This window comes from Trachemys scripta, chromosome 25 (genome assembly GCF_013100865.1).
Source record: "Trachemys scripta elegans isolate TJP31775 chromosome 25, CAS_Tse_1.0, whole genome shotgun sequence".
Lineage (NCBI taxonomy): Eukaryota > Metazoa > Chordata > Testudines > Emydidae > Trachemys > Trachemys scripta.
Window position 1 is genome coordinate 1,998,912 of NC_048322.1, and position 7,955 is coordinate 2,006,866.

Genomic DNA, 7,955 nt, shown 5'->3' on the forward strand with positions numbered 1-7,955 from the left:
TCTACTGCCCATGCTACGAGGAGAGAGAGAAGGCAGCTCATAATGGGGTAAGCCACTTAATTTACAAATATGGCTTTTGAGGAGAGACTAAGGCAGTACATAATTTCAACACCCCATGAATATGATCAATATTACAATTAATAGGAATAACATTCCTACAACATGAGTAAGATGACCAAGAAGTGAATGAGTGTTCGTTAGGGCTGTTTGAAGGGCACAGGCAACATTAGTCCAGGCACAATCAGTTTAGTAGCCAGTTGGAAGGCATTCATTCTTCAAAGGCCCTTGGCTTCCAAAATCAGTGTTCAGCGATGCTCCACCTGGACCTCCTGGAGTAGCTGTATCATATGGTCACAGTTCATTTAGGTGGGTTCCATAATCCAGTTAGTAGGTATCGTTGGGTGTCCAGTTACATTAAGCTGATGCATAGCTGATATCTGAATCTGGTAACTGGCGTTTCCCAGCTGCAAGGAAAAGTTTCCTGGTCCAAATTCCATGCACTCCACACACTTTTCACCCTCCAAAACCTGGCCATTAAGCACGGCTGATTCCTCCCAACAAATTTTATTTCCCTGTTCCACCCAATGCTGAGAGGGGTACAGGTTCTAAACACTGCAGGGGCGGCAGTTTCTGGCACCATCCCTTCCAGGTATTTCCCTGTCCCACCCACGCAAGACCCGTGTATGGGTAGTATACCTTGGATCTCATGAGAAACAGTGTGCCATTATTTGTTATTACTGCTTGCCATACGGGTTCTTGGGACCATTTCTATTTGCACCCACCCCCCAACCTTGTCTGTAAATGGGTGGCTGAGGTCCATTTTCCTTCAGCCTCTAACAGTAAAGGTACACCGGCTCAGTGTGCATTCCTTCAAAATTGTCTCCCAGGTAGTTATAAAGGGCCAATACACCTTTAATTGATTTGCTCCATTTGTCCCCTTCAACTCAGTTGGCCATAAACCCTGGTGGGCATTTTGCAAGAGATTTACAAGATGATTTGTGAGGGCTTGTTGAACCTGGCTACATGCTTCGCCCCACAAAATAGTCTTTACCCTGTTCACCAATTTACTCATAAGGGATTCTGTAATATTCTTGAGGATTAGATTTGTTGTTTCCCAACAAATGGTCAGTTGAGCTAAGCACAAATCCCTGTAATAACCGCGTCCCCTCTACCCCGCATCCAGTAGCCCCAGGTCATGTTCCAAGCATTTAATTTGAGCTACTGCGTCAACTTCCTGAAACAAGTTTCAACCTTCCCAGAGGTAGTTTGTGAGACTCGCCATTTTCAGATGTTCTTGTTTAATTCCCATCCATCCAATGTAAATGAGTGTGAAATAACTCATAGCAACATTCTTTCACTTACTTTGGTAAACTGAGAACAGTTAGCAAATGCTGTATTGAGATACCAGTCAGTGGGGAACAGAGTGATGGTCATTTGTAAACCAGTTGCATTGAGACCCACAAGTCTCTGGATGGGGGTAGACCACCATGGGGATGGTGTGTCACAGACCATTTGGACGGAGGTGGCGGAGTACGGTGTGGAAGAAGTTTAATTAGGGTACATTTTCCCTTGGTCCCAAAATGGCCAGCATGAGATATACAATTAAAAAGATCTGAAGAATTTACAATATCCACCAAATTAACGGTAATAACAAGACAAACAACACAAACACAGAGCACAATTTATTGTTGCGACGGGAGACCCATGGTTTTATGGGTTGTTCTTCCACTGGCTTGCCCATAAAGTGTCAGAAAACAAAATAAACATTTCCCAGCCCCTTGGTGGGGACAGATTATTGCTTAAAAATGCCCCCCCCCTTTTTTTATCATTTTTTTGCTGACTGCAGGTAAACAGAATCACCTGTTTTGTTTTATACAAAGGATACTTGCTGCATACCTAGGCAGAGTAGGCGTGTCTATGCAAACACAGTATGTTCCTTAAGTCTTTCCCGCAGCTCATCACTAGATGTGAGAGGGAACTCATTCAGACCCTGCTTACACTTAGTATTTAAAAACTCCTTATTGTCCCTACCTCTCCTGGCCTTAGATTTCTCCTCCTGTCCCTTCTTTGATAGGTCAGATGTGGTGGCCGAGTGGTTAAGGTGATGGACTGCTAATCCATTCTGCTTTGCATGCATGGGTTTGAATCCTATCCTCATCGTGCACATTTAGTCTTCTCCTCTCCTTTACAAACAACCATCTCCCCTCTTGGTACAATGAAAGACCAAACCATGTTGCTTCCTGCAAACAAAAACCCTCTTAGGATCTCAGACCTCCCTTGCTTTAAATAAAGTATGTCTAAATCCCAGATTTTTCAAAGAGTTCTGTATTTCTTGGTTTTTATCTCAAAAGGTAACATACTCACAATCTCCCCCAAACACCCTGGGACATCCCCAAAGTATTAAAATGCCCCCTACCTCAGCAAGGCCACAACAGTGACCCACAGCTAGAGTGTCTAGGCCAAGGTGTTCTGAAAGAGAAACTCAAATATTTTCTTTCTGCTTCCCTTGGCAAGGTCTGACTGGGAAAACAAAATCCCCCAAATTGAAAATTTTCTGCTGAAAAACCAATACTAGTCTGCTTGGGGAGTTTCATTCGAATTCATTATTATTAGTCTCTTCTGAACTGTGAATTATTTCAGTTCAGTCTTTGTCCTCCAGGTGTGTTTCCAGGTATTGAGTTGTGGGGGAGAGTGGCCAAGTCATGATGTCTCTTCCCCTCTTTCATAGTTTCTTCCAACTTGCTAGGAAGCTCCTTTGCTATGTGAGTCAAGCAGTGTCCATTGTCTCCGTGCTATCTCAGCGAAGTCTGCATTGTACACGGGTCCTGGGATAGTCTTTGGGAGTGTGGATACCTTTAATGGGCCAGCCGTGAGTCTGGCTCCTCCCATTGTTGCACCTGAAAGGCTGGTGGTGGGCATTTCCCAACCTCATAACATATTTCAATAACACACACACAAAGCAAACTTCATAACTTCCCAAACAATGCTAGCACACAGAATGCAAGAAGATCTTAATATTCAACTGCTCAAGACTTCCGAAATGATACCTCACAAGGCAGACTTTGTACAAACCATATCATCATTATATGACAGTCGTGAGTATGGGGCGTCCAAGGTGTTGGTTTGAGCACATCAAGCCACACCTGGGCTTACAATGCAATGGAGACATACCCTTAGAGATAAAGATTGCAGCATGGCTGGCCTGGGTCATGTGACTTGGGCTCATGGAACTAAAGCTGTGAGGCTGAAAACTGTGGTGCAGATATTTGTGTTCGTGCTGAAGCCTGGGTTAAGAAACCCTCACCCCTCGTGGGGTCTCAGAGGTTGGGCTTAAGACCACATGTCTGCACCATAATTTTATAGTCTTGCAGCCCAAACGCCATAAGCCTGAGTCAGCTGACTCGGGCGTTGCAACAGGTGCCCTGTGTGTTTTAATCACTGTGTAGACATAATATTAGGATACATCTACAGTGCACTGAAATACCCACGGCTGGCCTGTGATAGATTAATCAGGGTCATGCGGCTTGGTCGGTAAAGTTGCAGTGTACGTGTCTCAGCTCAGGCTCAGTACCCTGCTCTAGGAGCCCAGCAGGTTGGGAGGGAGTTTAGCAAGTGGAAATGGTAAAACCACAGTATTACCCTGGACTCAATGGTATTTCTCTACTGGTCACAGATTCTGGCAGCCACAATCAGGCATTTGGTATGAGAGCTCCAACCCGCCCCTGTCCCAGAGGGAGGGGTCAATTTTGAGAGGACTGGAACACTGACCTATAAGGTCTTAACTCCCAAACTTTCAGTAACTCTATTATCAGGACCTGTAAGGGTAATTTAAATCATAAGAACAGCCATACTAGTCTAGACCAAAGGTCAATCTCACTCTCTATTTTGTCTTCTGACAGTAGCCAATATCAGGTGCCCCAAAAGACACACAACCAGGCACCACAGGGAGTTGAACTCAGGACCTCCTGGTTACAAAACAGGTGTTTTATCCCACAAAACCATGGTGTCTGCCTGTGATTAATTGATGGCGTCTGTCCACACCTGACTCCCTGCCAACCCCCACGGGAGCTTGACAAGTGTTGCTTGTATTTGGATTCTGTAAAGCACGGGAACAGGTGAAGTTTTCCTCCCAAGGTGTATGTGTGATTCTACAGGTCTACACTACAAAATTAGTTCAGTGTAACGACATTACTTAAGGGTGTAAAAAAATTTACAATTGCAATTCAGTTAGATCAACCTAACCCCGGTGTAGATAGCACTGTGTCCACAGGAGGGCTTCTCCCATCAACATAGCTTGGGGAGATGCTTGGTTAGCGAAGATCCAGAGAATAGGTGGCCTGTGACTCTTGCATTAGGAGAGGCTGGGCGCAAGCACTGGAAGGTCCCTAGAAGTAGGGGGGCATCGGTGCCCAAATCCTGGGACTGCTTCCCCACTCCACCCCCACATTACTCATTCTCCTCACTCTGAGGCCCCACCTGTGCTCCACCCTCACTCCCGTTTGGCCGCTTCCCACCTCCGCTCTGCCTCTTTTGCTTAGGCTTGCTGGTCTGCCTTTGGCTCACTCCTCTCCTCCCCTGAGACCCTCCATACCCACTGCCCCCATCTCTCTGCCCCCTCCCCTGAGACCGGCCCTGCCCAACACTTGTATCTCTCTGTCCCTCCCCTGAGACCCGCCCTGCCCACTGCTCTCACTTCTCTGCCCCTCCCCCGAGGCACCTGCCCTGCCTACCTCTTTCTTCATGCTGCCATTGTTATTCCATGAAACATCAAGGGTGGAATAAAAAGCTGAGTTTATTCCAAGGTGAGGAAAGAAAGGAGCCACCAACCCCCTGGCAAAGCTCTGTGCCCCAGAGAAAACCTGCCCCCTGCTATTGCAATCACTGATGCACTGGGGATATGATGGGAAAGGGACTGTCTGAATTATCAAGGCAGGAAATGGACAACAATCTACAGCAACATGATTAACCACAAATACACTCTCATCATTCTCCAGCCGGTAGGTAAATGAGCAGGAATTCTTGCTGTTCAGCCACAGACACACTTACACAATGGCAAAGCAGTGAGTGTGCTGTGGAAGCTGGTCTGAGGAAATAATTGGAAATAATCACTCAGTGAGAACAGAACTAGAGTGTGGTTAGAAAGCTGTATAAAGCAAGTAGCTGTGGCTGAGTGGTTAAGGTGCTGGACTAGCTCCATTGGGGTCTCCCTAGGCAAGTTTGAATCCTGCCAGCTATGGAGGAAGTTGTGGTTCTTTAGTTTCAGTGCCTGAGCACCTTTGGTGCCAATAGGAGCTGGGTCTTGTCTCACTCTCAGGCCATATCTACAATACAGAGTTATGCTGCTTTTGTTAAAGCATTTTAATTAAACTGGTGTTGCGTGTCTACACTAGGCTGCTTGTGTCACCAGAGCACATCCACGCTAGCAGCTCTTGGACTGTCACAGACAGCAGTGCACTGTGGGTAGCTATCCCACTGTGCAACTTGCTGCAGGGTGCTTTGGGAACCGTTTGCAGGTTTCGCTATCCCATTGTGCCTTGGACATCCTACTAGAGTGCCAGCTGCTTTTCAACTGCAGTGTGTGTGGCGGGCAGAGAGTGTGTGACAGAGAAAGTGTGTTTGGGGGCAGAGACAGTGTGTGTGTTGGGGGAGTGTGTGTGTTGCGGAAGAGTGAGTGTGTGGGCACACTGTCTCTAAGTTCAGACAGCTGCGGGAAGCAACTAGTCCTGAGTCAGGGGGAGGGGGACAGCCCCAACATCAGCCCCCACTTTCCTCACTAGCTCAGCACAGTACAGCAGTCTTTCTCTCTCACATATACATATACATACACACACTGCTGCCTGCCTAGCTCTGTGTCAGGAGTGTCAGAACAAGGGGGTTTAGAGGGCCATGGCCCCACCAGTTTTTACCTGCTGTAAGGGGGGGAGAGGTGTTCTGTTGGTGGGAGGGTGGGGTCTCAGGGAGAAGGGGTGGAGTGAGTGAGGGGTCCTGGGGAAGGAGCATCATGGGGGCACCACAGTTCGGACACCGATGCCCCCCCACCATGAGGAAGCTCCCGCCACCTGCTCCGTGTTGGTAGTGCGGGAGAGAGCAGCATTCCACGGCAGTGATTTGCTCCTTGCTGATGGAGCAAAGCAGCAGGTTCAGCTGTCAAAACTTCCCAGAGCTATGAAAGGGGAGGGGCCCAGCCTCTGTAGCAGGAATGCAGGGCAGGCGAGTTCACGGCGGGCATGTGGGATACTGGTGGAGGCCAGTTATGGTGATATAATGACGAGCAGCGTTTACACTCACACGTTGTCGATTTAAGTCTGCTGTAAAAAGCTCTCGTCCTCTCATCAAGGTGGTTTTATTTTGTCACCAAAACAGGGTAGTTTTGTCTCCAGACCTGGCATTGCAGTGTGTACACCCGCCAATAGCTGCCGACCGAGGGAGTATAGTGTGTTTTTCACACACCTGAGCAATATAATTCTGCTGAAATATCTTTGTAGTGCAGCCCTGGCCAAAGATTCACACACACACAGCTTGCAAGGAAAACTTCACCTGCTCCTCCGCTTTGCAGAATCCAAACACATAAGCAAAGCTTGTCAGGCCCGGGTGGGGTCTGGCAAGAAGTCAGGTGTGGGCAGACACCATGCTTTAACTACTAGTAGGCACCATAGCTTAGCTGGCTAAAGGACCAGTGTAGTTAAACAGGAGATCATGGGTTCAACTCCCACTGGTGCCTTGTTGTTTGGCTTTGGGGGCACCTGCTATTGATTACTGTCAGAGAACAAAATACGGAGCTAGATGGCCCTTTGGTCTAGCCCAGGATGGTTGTTCTTATGGTTTAAATTACACTCACGGGCACTGATAATAGAGTTACTGAAAGTTTGGGAGTTAAGAGCTGATAGGTCAGTGTTCCAAGACCCTTGCGGATGACCCCCTCCCTCTGGGACAGGGGCAGGTCTGAGCTCTCACTCCAAATGGCTCATTGTGGCTGCCAGAATCTGTGGGCAGTTCATTTAGTTTACACCCTGGGTTGAGTCCTGCTTTGTACACTGTGTGTGAGAATAAAAATCCTAAACCACCCTTTGAAATAACAAATGCATCAGGACATGTTATTGTCCCTGCCCCAAAGCAGAGACATCAATTGAGAACTGCCACTGAGTCCAGGGTAATACTCCACTGCCATTTTACCTTTTTTGCTTATTAAACTCGCTCCCAACCTTGTGGGGCCCCAGAGCCTGGTACTGAGCCTGAGCCGAGATGTCTACACTGCAAATTTACCACCCCACAGCCCAAGCCCCGGAAGCCTGAGCTGGCATGGGGCAGCCCTGGGTATTTCATTGCAGTGTGGACATAGTGTAGACATAATGTTAGGCTGTCATAAACACACCCAAGTCACTATTCTCAAACCCTGGGTCAGTTGATTCAGGCTTGTGGGGCTTGTGCTACAGGGTTTTAAAATTACAGTGTAGACACTCTTGAGCCCAGCCTCTGAGAGTCCATGAGGGGTAAGGGTCTCTGAGCCTGGGCTCCAGACTAAACCCAAATGTCTACACTGCAGTTTTTAGCCCCACAACCTGAGCCCCAAGAGCCCAAGTCAGAAGATCCAGGCCAGCTGGGCCACAGGACTTTTATCATAGTATAGATGCACTCTCACAGTGTGTCTACATTACAATGTAAAGCAAGGGGTAGTAGAAGTCATGTCCGCAGCCCCAACACATAAACATAAACAACGAGGAAAAGACCCACTTCCAAATAAGCTAGGCAATGACCTTTTCCCTCAGGTTCTTAAGTCCAGCAACCAAAAGTCAAACAGGAGTACTTGTGGCACCTTAGAGACTAACAAATTTATTAGAGCATAAGCTTTCGTGGACTACAGCCCACTTATGCATCCGAAGAAGTGGGCTGTAGTCCACGAAAGCTTATGCTCTAATAAATTTGTTAGTCTCTAAGGTGCCACAAGTACTCCTGTT

At 47.5% G+C, this 7,955-nt stretch overlaps 1 non-coding gene across 1 annotated transcript; it reads left to right on the top strand.

The window, feature by feature from the left end:
* Positions 1–2,078: 2,078 nt before the first annotated feature.
* On the top strand, positions 2,079–2,160 carry TRNAS-GCU. Its single transcript has one exon. It is a non-coding gene; the product is annotated as a tRNA-Ser (tRNA).
* Positions 2,161–7,955: the final 5,795 nt, after the last annotated feature.